The sequence below is a fragment of the Microtus oregoni genome, unplaced genomic scaffold, assembly GCF_018167655.1.
Source record: "Microtus oregoni isolate MIOR12 unplaced genomic scaffold, Mior012 000012F_ref0000307, whole genome shotgun sequence".
Lineage (NCBI taxonomy): Eukaryota > Metazoa > Chordata > Mammalia > Rodentia > Cricetidae > Microtus > Microtus oregoni.
The window spans coordinates 18,238,466-18,251,197 of record NW_024543071.1 but is presented as its reverse complement, the minus strand read 5'-3'; the positions used below and the strand labels follow the sequence as shown (position 1 = coordinate 18,251,197).

At 46.4% G+C, this 12,732-nt stretch overlaps 1 protein-coding gene across 1 annotated transcript in view; it reads right to left on the bottom strand.

Moving 5' to 3' along the window:
- Window positions 1-12,732, bottom strand: part of Hpse2 (heparanase 2 (inactive)) — a 255,689-nt gene that overhangs the window by 5,916 nt on the left and 237,041 nt on the right. The gene's annotated exons all lie outside the window — the stretch shown is intronic.

Sequence of the window (12,732 nt, the reverse complement as noted above, 5' to 3'; positions counted from 1 at the left end):
ATTAAAAAAAAAACCCTATATGGCCATCTTTTAGCTAGGCTGGCACGAGTTAATCCTGTGAGCAAGGCTGTTGAGACCTTGAGTCCTCATGCGTCCTTATCTTTAGATCCCATCACTTAAAGAGGGACAATGTCCTCTTTCTTCTGCTTATGTTTTTCTTTCAATATTTATCAACCCATGAAATCATATCATGCTAAATGTTATGTGCGCTGAGAAACTAGTAAGTTTGTAGTCACATCCATGAAGAAGAGAAAGATCACGGTTCTCAGGTTTGCTTTGCCTGGATTGTTCAGTCCAGGCGTTCAGCAGCCTCGTGTTCCACATGAGTCAAAGTTTTGGGGTCTAAAACTTATCTCAGTCACCCAGCCAGGAAAAAGCAGGCCTGATGTTTGCTGGGATTCCCTTAACTGTAGTCTTGACACAAAGTTGCTAAAGGACCTCATGCAATATACAAACCTTTGTTATTTTTGTAACTTGGCCATTGAGACACAAGGCCAGAGAGAGTAAGTGGCCTTGGCAGGGTCACAGAACTAATAAGCAGGTAAACTAGGTTCTGGCCTCTTGACCACCTCTTTCTAGTTGTCTGTCCCAGTTTCAGCAAGCACTCGGCAAGATCACATTTCTTCCTTGAAAAACCTATCTCATCTTCATGTTTCCATCATCTATGAGGGCTTCCTTACTGGATCATGTGTTTCAACCAAACGCTAAATGATCCAGCCAAGGCTGAACTGATTTCCCTGCTTCCCAGAATTGCCGAGGGGGTCTAAACTACCCAAATATTGGGACAACTGTATTTTATCACCTTTTGTTTTTACAAAGATTGAGTTACTTCCCAGCTTCTAAACTTGCTTTCTCAGTATTGCGTGTTAATTAAAAAGGGATTCGATGTGTCAGTTCAGAGTCCAGCCCTCTGCCCTGCCCGCTCTCATGGGAGCTCTTGACTGGGTCACCCCCTCAGTACATGGCCTTATTATGGTTTTTAATAGTCATGGGTATTTAAGTAGGGGTTCAACTTTTCTCAGGTCCCAGGATAGAAAGTTCAGTGAACACATCCTTTTGCAACCTTGAAGGCAATTTATGTTCTTCCTCTTCCTCTCCCTCCCCACACCTCTTTGTGTGTGTGTGTGTGTCTGTGTCTGTGTACACACTTTTGTGGGGTTGTTTGATCAGAAGCAGACTTGAGAGCTGCTGAGAGCTGATTTTGCCCAGAATTTTGGGGAGTCTTGAAGAGGAGATTTTTTTTAAAAAAGACTCCAGTCCAGCTCAGCCACTTAGAATTAATTATTTGCCTGCTCTGAGTTTAGGTTTCTCCAGAGAATGAGTGACAGGCAGGTCAGATGAACCCTAGGTCTCCTTTGTCTTGGCTGACCATTCCTAACAGCTGGCCTAAGGCAAAGTTCAATGTCTAATTTAGACTGACCCTGAGCAAACAGAAATCTGAACATGACGTTCCCGGCTAGATGTTCAATGGCTCTTAGACGATGATCTGAAGAGCCACAAGCCAGCCTATGATCAGCACTTCCAGCTCCTTAGAAACTGATTCTCACTTCTACCCACTCCAGGTCCTCCCTGGCCCCTCACCTTTCATTCCACGCGGCGGCTTCTCTGGTTAGTTTTCTAATCTTGGGGTTCTGTCTTTGTTGTTTCCTTTGCCTGGAGCTTTGTCCACATTCTGCCCCCAGCTGCTGCTGCGTTTTCTTCTTTAAAATAGATTTTTAAATCTAAGTGTGCATGGAGGGGGTGATACCTACATACTGACTCAAGTGCTCATGGGGGCCAGAAGGGGGCACTGAATTCCCTGGAGCTGGGACTGGGGAGACTGGAAACTGCTCAATATGGGTGCGGGGAGTCAAACGGGTCCTCTGCGAGAACAGTACCTGCTTGTAATACTGAGCTGTCTTTCTAGCCCCTTAACTTCTTGATCATCTTGATTGCTATTCAGATCAGGTACAGGTGCTCCTCAAAAAAATTCCCAGCACTTCTTGGTCCTCAGCTTGGATCCCAATTGTGGCTGCTTGACCTTGCCCCAGATAGGAGGACCGGTGACTGTCTCACTCTTCATTATCTAGTCACGCACACAACCGATGGCCAATAAAAAATATTAAAAATAACTGTACAGTCAGAAGAACTACAGCCCAGACAGGAAAGACAATAGACTACAAGTCCAGAAATTGAACTCTGTCTAGATCGCAGACATTAAATGTGCAGGTCTGGCTAGGTTTTTTGGCCACTTCCGGTAGGCTTCTAGATCGTAAATAATACGATTGAAGGCGAGAAAGTAGTAGAGTTAGGAGACTGAACAAGACTCTGTATGTTAACGTGCACGTGTGCTTCAAACACAGGCTCTCTCCTTGTGCTTAATTTTGAGCCACTAGGGGGCACTCTTGTCCTATACAACAGCGAGGGGAGAGCCAGCATGCAAGGCTGCTCCCAGAAAGCCAAACTTGTTCTCTGGTCTCTGCAGTCCCCACTCCATCTCCCCAAGGCCAGGACTTGTACGTACCTGTGCTTGGCGTGTCAAAGGAACAAATCGCAGTATCAATCAAATCCCAACCCAAACTTCACTATGGCCCTCTTGGCACGGGTCCCTCCTGGAGTGGGGCCCAATATTAAGGAAAGAAGCAAGCAGGGCTGCAGTTCCCGCTGCGGTGCGGGCTTCCCAGCCAGTGTGCCTAGGGGGATCCTGCCGCAGGTGCGGAGTCGCTGGCCGCAGGCGCCAGGCTCTTTGGGGCTCCGGGTCCTCAGCCGCCCCGGGCCGCACCTGTTAGCGCGCTTTCCCGAACTGGGCTGGGAAACTGGTGTGTGCAGCTGCCCTGCCCTCCTCCAGGTCAGGGCCAGGTTAGAGACTGGAGGGGCTCAGCCAGGCTTGCTCAACCCTGGGGCTTGCTCCTGCTCCAGAAGAGGCAGAGAAAAGGAAGTTCCTTTCACGTGTCCCTGAGCTTTTGACTAATAGCTTCTGGGAGACCCTATCAAAAAGCCCATTCTCCCTCTATGCGCCATCAGGTGTAGCTTGGTCCACAGGCTATTTGCTACACTCACTAGCCCCTTTCTTCATCATCGGAAGCTCTTATGTAGCAGTCTGCCTACCACAGTAGTTCAGGACCTTTTGAGTTCCAGTCAGTGTAGTTCTCTAGGCCCCCCACCGCTGCGACAGAAAGGAGACCGGAGAGAAGATGGGCAAGGAATCTTCTGTTTCTCTTCACCCCTCTAGGAGCCCCCCTGCTTGAAGCTGATGAAATAATTTGCCCTTCATTCTATCATCCGAAGGGCATGGTCTAAAGACCTTTGATCTAGCCGCCGTGCCCCCACCCCCATCCCCGCATTACCCCCTAGGACTGTTTGATAAGGCACAGGGTTCCTTGAAAGGGGTATGGATGGGCTTTTTCTGTGTGTAGTAGCTTCGGGGGTCATGATTTGATTGGTGTTCCACCTAAATCTGTGTCATAATGGTCCGAACCACAATAGGATTCTACCATGTGCTTCTGATGCCTTAAAATAAGAGCACACTTGGCAGACAAGATGAGCGCCCAGCTAAGAAACCTGGATTTATACTGATACTGCTGACTTTCAACAGATGAAGGGCTCATCTGGGTGTGGTTTGAGAAGAAAATTTGATTCTGCAAGGATCTCAAAGCTCCATGTCATAGGCATATCACACTCAAACCACAGGGCACAATAGAAACCAGATACAAAAACTACAGAGACATTGCCCCACTGTTAACTATGTCTTATTCCCGCTGTGAAAAACAGAGCCACAATCACTGAGTGGTGCTTTGTGGGTATTACTCCTATCTCCATAGTCCTTTGTGGTGTGCAAAGTCAATTATAACAGACTTAGACCTTGCCCACTAAGCCAGAAGTCACTGTAGCATGCAAATGTGTGGCCAAAGGCACTATAATAAACACATTATAAAGAAAAATACAAATAGAAGGAAAATCAAATTTAGCCTGGATGTCAACATTTTCTGTGGTCTGGTCCCAGTGTATCTCTGTGGCCTTTCTCCTCACCCTACAGGCATCCTGTACTATGTGGGGAGATTTGCCACCTCCAAGACAAAACAAGCCCTGAATCTGTGCACTCCCAAACCTCTGTAAGCTTATCTTGCAGCCTCAAAGACCTCCCATACAAATGTTTCCTAGAAGCATGGCTTCTTCTGGCTAAGCACAGTGGCCCTCAACCTTTAGTCTTTTCCAGATCCCGTGGCAGATTTCCTTCTCTCCTTCCCTGCTTCTCAGTTCCTGTGTTATTCTGTGCTCCGGTGTCTGAGAGTTAATGCATCCTTTTTGGAGAGGGAGGCATCTTTCCCCAGACCTACCTGTGTGAAGCAGGGAGAGGCAGTGTGGGCAAGAGCAGCCCCATGCAGCGGAGTGCAGGGAATATAGAGTTTTTCCAAATGTGAGTTTGAGATAGTCTATAGGCCACACTCAAAGTAGAGATTCCTTTATGGTCATGGCTCCCTGGGTACTTGTTGAAATCCATTAAAGCAAGCAGATAAATATCTTAGTTTGACTGACTTCTGACACTGCTCCCTATAAAACAGGTGCTCCATGTGGCCCTAAAGAAAAAGAATAAGACGCTCTCTGTGACCTAGCCTCTATTCCAGAATCTCTAGATATCAAAGGGCAGCTGATGTGTGCAGTGACTCTACGCCTCCTTAGCAGAAAGAAGCATGGAAGGGGTGGTCTTTAAAGTGGTCGCTGGAGCTGTTCTGTGCTGTAGGCTCCTTCTGTGGGATAAGCCACCTCCTTCCTAATGCCTAGCAGTGTGGATTCAAGACTTAGGCCTAGCCTCATCACCAAACCGCAGAGAAGACAAAGGCTGTCTCTGCTCCGTCCAAAAGGACTGCCTACGGATTTACCTTCCCTCCCCTTAACTTTGGTGCCAACTATTCAGAGCCATTTTGGCTATGTCTTGAAGAACTCGTCTTATGGAAAAGGACAGAAATCCCTGCCTGAATAGAGGATCCCCAAATCAGTGAGGCTGGGGGCAGACCAGAGCCGTGATGGACAGCTATGCAGAAAGCTTCCAGCTGTAGGGAGTGAGCTGGAGGAGAACACATTTGGAGCCGAGAACAAATGGACCTCTCAGGAAGCAACAGTGAGAGCTGCGGCTCTGCAAACATCTTGGTTTAGAATGTCAAGTCCCTGCAAAATAGAAAATCATTTCATAATCCTATAATCTGCACATTACTAATCTGGGATTTAAAACAAAACAAACAACAAGGCTTTGAAAATCAGCTCTCAGCCTTTTGCTCAGGCATGGGAAATTCCCCGGGGGCTCATGGCACGTTCACACCTTTGGCAAAATGGCTTGGGGCCTGGATGGGGAAAGATATAAAATCATCTGGGACCATGTCCCAGGGTTTATGGAAGGCCAGTGGTTCCCAACTTTGGTCACATATTTGAATCACCGAGGGAGTTTTAAGAGTCCTTCAGCCTGAGCCCCAGCCCAAAGACTTTGGGTGAACTGCCCTGGGGTGTGGTGTGGACTCTGGGGTTTGGAAATCCACAGTTTGTTCAAAGCACAGCCAGGGCCAAGCAGCACTGGTGTCAGGAGGGGTAGAGATATTGGCAGCTGGGGTGAGATGGACTTAAGCAACCGCTGACTGCCACAGTCTGAATTTACTTTGGATTAAAAACGCCTTCTCTCCTCTTTTACCATGCCGTATGAGGCAGCCACACTTCTAACCCAGAAGATGAGAATCTTTCAAGGGGAATCTTTGGTGAATAAACTGGTGAGATTTCTGGCCTGTCACCAGAGCTGCTTCATTTAAGGTCCCCTGCCCCAGGTCAGTACACTGGCGGCATGGATATTCTCTTAGTATGGGGGCGTTTGTAGGCAGCACTTCACAGGGTGAAGCAGCAGCCAGGCAGAGGAAGGCTTAGCAGTGACCTCACATTCCGGGAAGAAAGCTCTGAACACACTGTCCCTTTGGACAGTCTTTCACATCCTGCAGCTCCTTTTATGTCCTGGCTTGCATCACAAGCTCTTTACTGAGAAACTTTGTTCAGGTAGAGGAAGACTCTGGGGCGAGTGGGGTGAAGAATAGGCCCCTCAGTACCCTTGCTGCATGCTTAGATGTGTATGTAATGGTTTTCTTAGACCGTGCCATAGACGGGTTACAGTCCACCTTCTCATCGGGAGTCACAGAACACCTTAAGTTCAACAAGGCTTACTAGGCGCCGATGAGCAAGTTTGCACTCTCTGAAGACCTCGGGGCTCCTTCTCTCTGCAGGTTTGGGATCATCAGGATTGTCTCAAGTACAATCATTTTTAACAGAGGCCTTTGTTCACACGCATTCCTTCTTCCTACAGTGTCCACTTGGAGCACAGACTTGCTGTCAGTGTTTAAAGTGTCATCTCCCTGCTTACTCACAGCCAGCTCATAAATGTCCCCAGGTAGCATTCTTGCTATGTGGCGTGTCCAGATGACTTGCCTTTTCTCCTGAGGGGCTCCAAATGACCTTTCAAAAGGGCTGCATCTGCCCCAACAGAACCCTTTTCTCCAGGTAAAGGCCTGCTTGGGCTAGCAGGTTCTCCCATACCCTTTCAGTCTAAGTATCACACCTTGGAGTTCCTTACCTGCTACTGTTTATAAACAAACTCCAACTCATAAATAGGTTAAAGAAATGAACACAAGCGCTCTGGCCGCACAGCTCAGCGGGACGGCATGTGCCTACCAGGCAGAAAGCCATGAGTTCAACCCTCGGTGCAGGTAGTGAGAGCAAGGAGAGCAAAAGTGAGTGAGAGAAAGAGAGAGAGAGAGAGAGATTAGAAGGAAATAGCAGTGCATATTCATCTGAGTGCAGGAATATAAATTCACACACTTTTAAGTAATTTCAGTAGAATGGAGGAAACCCTAAAGAACAAGATAAAAAACAAATACTTCATCTCAAAATAATACCCTAAAATGAAATACTTGGAAAATTAGTTCAATACCAGAAAATATAGTTCAATATAGATGATAAATGTTGGAGGGGGAGATGGACTTATATTAGAGGAAAATTATATGCTTTTAATAAGAAAAATTAATACTCCAATGGAAAAATAGGCATGGGACCCAAGGAACTCATGAAAACAATACATTAGTAGCAGATGCCAAGCATCTTCAATCTTGCACATATGCAGAGCGCATTATTGAAGAATAGCATCTTCAATATGAAGTTAGCAAAGCTATGAAGACACTAATGGGCTGTGCTGACAGCACATTTCCTCTTCTTCCTCAGATCTTCACCCAAGATTGGATGAGTAACAAATCAGAAAGCTGATTCCATGAGGTAAGATCCTACAACTCGGTGGCTGCCAGGGAGATTGGGTCAGGGCAAGCAAGCTGGAACTAGGTCATCTGAAGAATCCTAAGGATCCCCAAGGCATAGATGAGAGCTGGCAGGAGATATGTTGAAACCTGGGTATATGTCTATTCTGCTCATCTTTCTTAAAGTAAGGGTAGACATGATCCAAGAGAAACTTTTAGCCTCATCTAAGGAGGGCCGTTCCTGTAATTGGAGCCATCGAGTCATGGAGCAGACAGCTCAGGAGCTGGGCTGTGTCATCCAATAGAAATTGAAATACTTTTAGGCAGGCACATCATAGGAGAAACTTCTTATTGTATCTTTTGACAATTTTTTTCTAGAGAGCCATCTTTCAATAACTGCACAACTTTTATAAAGAGGTGTACTTTTTAAAGAGAAATTAATCTGAATGATCTTAGACAGTGAGGGTCACAGAAACCTATAGGAAGTATATCTGGTTCCAACTACTGTCACCAGCACTTAGATATCAGCAGTGTGCTGGCCTAGAGGCCACACTCCTTTTTACCAGGTCTGTTGGCATCCAAGCCCAAACCTTGGTGCTTCCTTACTTAGTGGTAATAAGGAGTTGGTAGTGTCCAGTTAAGTTCAGGGCTTCTACAACAGGCAAGCTCAGAATCCAGCCGTGGAACAGCATCATAGAGTCTGTTCCAACAGGGACATGGAGCTATTTTAAAGGTCTTAGCAGCAGGAGCTAACTTGAGTCTTCAGAAACGTTTTGTTAGGCGCGCATCGAATGACACCTTTCCATCGCACGCAGCGAGATGCCAGTGCTATTCTCTGAATAGAATTCAGTCGTGGCGGAAGCAAAGCAAAAGCTATCCTCGGAAAGTTGGAAAAAAAACCCAAGCAGTATGAGGATAAAGAAGGAAGAAAAATGTTCATTTCTTCAGAGGATTGGCCAAAAGATGTGTGGTTCACAAGGGCCTGGCAATTCTCTAGCTCTGTCGATTCAAATCTGAATTTTAAGCATCAGAATTCAAATCTGAATTTTAAGCCTATGACCCTCAAGGCAGAAACACTCCGTACCCTGCAGTGACACTGGCCCCAGGCGGCTTCCTTTAAGGGACTTATTTCTAATAACAGAGATGAGATTTTTGAAGACAAGGACCTTAGAGTCCTCTCCTCCCAGCCTCACCACTAAAAATCCCACCTTCCAGAGCTCCTGAAGGTCAGGTGTTTATACTGCACAAGAAAGTAAAGGGCATTCTGGCCTGAGGCACACACACTGACCTCAAGTCAGGCAATGAGTGATTACTACCATTATTGGATGGGACTAGAATGAATCAGCCCTATGGAGAAACCTCTCCAACTCTATCAATTTGGGCAGATTTCAAGATGGACGAACCCAGACAGTCTCACGGCATTTAAGTTACTTGATGGTGTGTTTGTCTGTAGTCATTATGATAGCTCACTGCTGGACTTTTGGGGTAGCACAGTGCTGAAGAGAGGCTGTAGGGGAGGGATCACTGTCTGCTAGGTGCCTTCTTGCTTTGTCATTTACTAGCTGTGCAACTACATAACTGAGGCCATACTCTAAGATGCAGTCTCTCTACCTCTAAAGCGGGAGGGAAGCAAGCATTGGTCTACACCCTGCATGGTGCTGTTCCAGAGGGCAGATGAGGCAATAGCTACCACAGCTATTAGAGCAAGCCTCAGTTTCAGCATAGAATTAAGTGTTCAGACAGACTGAAATCGTGGTTAGTAAACGCAAAACAGCCTCTGGTCTATGTGGCTTAGCCCAGACTCTGAATGAGGACAGAGGACAAAACCAGATTACCTCAAAGTGTCACCCAGATCCAGAACTCTTAGCAGATGCTGGTTCCCTCCCTCGGGTCCATGTATGAGAATGTTTACTCCGATGAGAGTGTCTCCCTCGCTTCTGATTTTTGTATTCCACCCCTCTAGACGGCACTGAACTAGACACAGGGAGCCCCTGGAACCTGATGGCTCCTGCCTGATTCCCAGGCAGAAGTGAGCTGCTCCCTTTCAGATTACAGCTGCTCTCCAGGGTCCAGATGCGGCTTCTGTTTGTGGGAAGATCTTGGAGATCTTTACACCCAGGCAGAACTGACTCCCTAGAGGTGAGAGCTTCTTCATCTGGGGTCACATGAGGCCATGGGAAGATGCTTTCTGTAGATGGCAGATGGCACTTACAAGTACTCCTCCCCTCCGACATGTACAGAATGGGACCACCATCCTGGGTTGTGAGTGGGACCATTTCTCATGAAGCGGAGACAAGGTCCACAGAAGACCCACAGCTGGTGATTTTCTGAAAGAAGCCAGCTTTTACCATTCACTCTTGGAGCCCACGCTCTGTGTGTGGTCCTTCCCTTCAGTGGGTTGGAGCAGCTGCTGGGCTGGTGACCACTGACATCACAGTCTGGGAGTGTAGAGGACAGAGGACTAACGGGAGTGGTTGAACTGCATAGTGCGGCCGGGCGGTGGTGACGCACGCCTTTGCACACGCCTTTTATCCCAGCACTCAGGAGGCAGAGGCAGGTGGATCTCTCTGAGCTCGAGGCCAGCCTGGTCTACAGAGCAAATTCTAGGACAGCCAGGGCTGTTACACAGAGAAACCCTGTCTTGAAAAACAAAACAAAACAAAACAAAAACAAACAAAACAAACAAACAAAAAAAGAGTGTGTCTGGGATGCCGCCACCCTCCTGAGGACGCCCATCTTGCTCTACCGGGGCAGAGCAGCAGACCAGCTGACTCTGAAGTGAAGGTTTTTGAAATTTATCTCTTTTAAACTGAACCCCTTTTATCTCTGCCATTTTGAAGTATTATGGGACACATTTCTGAATTTTGCTAGGCAGCTGTATGAATACCTAATGAAGTCCAAAACTTCCTTTCTTCTCTGAACCGATTCTTGCTGTTTCTGTCAACCATTCGATGGTGACAATGTTGTCCTCCAGATGCAGGATATTCTTGCCTTGAATATACTAGTTTCTAAAATGCCTATGCTGTAGGGAAGAGAGTATCCTTTGGTCTGGTTCCTAGGATGATATAATCATTCTACAATGATGACTATAACCTTTATATAAAGAATCAAATGTGTGTGGGTCTCGGAACTTGTTCAGCACTGAGATGGGAGAGCCCTGTCTGACCAGCCGCTCTGGAGCGCTTCCTACGCCATGCAGACCCACTCAACTTTCCATTCGGGTAGTGACACCCTACCAGAGATTTCCCATCCTCCCACCTTGACGACAGTTCTGACAGAAAGAGCATTATGTCCATGTTCTCAACAGACACATTTTTCTGGCATCCTCCAGAGTAGACCTCACTGCTGGTTTGACCGAGACTTGCGACCAGGACTTGTTTGTGCTGCGGCCTCTTCTGGCTGCTCTAGATAGGAGTAGTTAGATCTCCCTTACCCCAAGAACTTTCCATTCTCTTCTGAGTTAACACAGCTTTAGGCTGTAGGAAGGAATTAGCAGATACAGAACAGAGCCTGGCCCCGGAGACTTCTAAAAGAAAGAAAAGATACACTAAGCCTGAAGTCACTTCCTAGCGTCTCCTTTCATCCCTGCGAGGCAGCTTGCTCTGCTGACACTACTGCATGCTTCCTTGGAGGCCTGAGGTGAGGCCTCACTGAGGGCTCTTGTTCTAAGCAGTAACTGAGCACTGGATATGGAACCCAACAGCCTACTCAACAGTTGTCTGACAGTCCCTACCAGCAACTTACAGGCCAAGATGGCACAGTACAGGGTCAGAGCCACTGGGGTCTAAGATAGAAGAGGAGATAGCTTATTAACACATTGCAGGAGAGGAATGCACTAAACTGTTATTTTTAAGGTCCAAAATGTAGCTGTGAGCAAGTGACAAGATCAGATTTGGAATCTGGTTTTCTTTACTTCTGATTCTAAACTGTCTAAACCACACATATAAAATAATACGTAACTCTTATAGTTGTGTATCTGCATTTATAGCTACAGATGTATGTGTTTGAGCCTTACACTTGGAGAAGGCTTTATTTCACTAGTATCCTCGAATTTGGTTCTCACTCTCCTCTTTTTTGAGAGGTAAAGAACCTGAGGTTTAATCACACAGATATGCCAGCCTCTCCATCAGATGCAAGTCTTTTGGCCCTGCTTGATCTCAGTAATTTGCCAAGTCCTTCCTCAGGATCCCTGTGGGATAGAATTCACGTTGTTCTTTCCCTCTCAGCTAGTCTTAGCAAGCCCTGTAACACAGCACGTTAGGAGTCTGCTGACAGGGTTAAGCATAGGGTGGCAAAGTGTATCATAACCAGTGAGCCAGTTACTTCAGGTATCCTAAGAACAGGTGTATGTGGAGCAAGGCTGTGGAGGCAGGGGCACAGTGCTGGGATAAATAGGGTGGAGAACTATGCCCTTGGTTGCTAGGGAAACAGGCTCATTCAAAGATGCTGTCCTCTGCCCATCATCCCCACGTGGTTTGACTTTTATGCTATTCTCAGTATGCCTCTTTATAAAACACACAAGGTGTGAAAAAGATCATTCTTAGGACCAAGGATGATTCCCCTTGTTCTGCAACAGCTGAGGAGATGCAAGGCAATAGATACTTATTGGGCATTTGTGATGTGTCGGGAACCTGACATGGATCACCTCATTTACTATATTCCCCTTGTGAGGAAACTGAGGCTCACAGAGATTACGTAATATAGCTTGTCTCTTACAGAGTGAGGATTGACATCTTGGCCTACTGGATAGAAAGCCTTACATTAAATGTGCATCGTCTTCTTGAGAGTGGCCAGGCTCAGCCCCCAAGCTCTTTGGTTTCAGGGACTCTAATCTGTCACAATCAATCCTTGCTGAGGACTTAGCCTTTTTGGCAGAAATAGCTTTGCAGGTCATTATTGAATACTAGCAGTAGGCTTACCTGCACTCATGGTCCTGAGAAATGAGACCTAGGATGGGAATTTATCAAAAATAGAGCAACACTTGAGTTCTATGTTCAGGACTTGAGACTGAGACTATCAGATTCAAGATTTACTTAGGTCATACAACCATTCTGTGACAAATCTCAAACCAGCACTGAGTGTCCAGTTTAGGATGAAGGACGAGAATTTAGCCTGCTAGTTATGAAACACTTGGTTATAAACAGAATAAAATAACTCTCACTCAAGAGTCCTGCTGATACAGGCAGGATTCAAAGAAAGAAAAGTAAAAGCTATATATACACAGTGGACAAAAAGAAGCAGTGTGTGAGAATCCAGATCCGGGGTGGGCAAAAAAGACTCAGTAAATGACTTCCCAGACTGTTTTGTTCCCATTGCACATACAGTTGGAATCCAAATGCAAGCCACCAAGGTTGCAGTGAAGCACTGAACAATTATAGCACAAATATTTGTGGGCAGTCGTGGGAGTGCAAGCCACCTGCTCCAAGTTTACAGCTTTGTTAAACTTGGTAAACATTAAAAATGCAATGGGAACGCC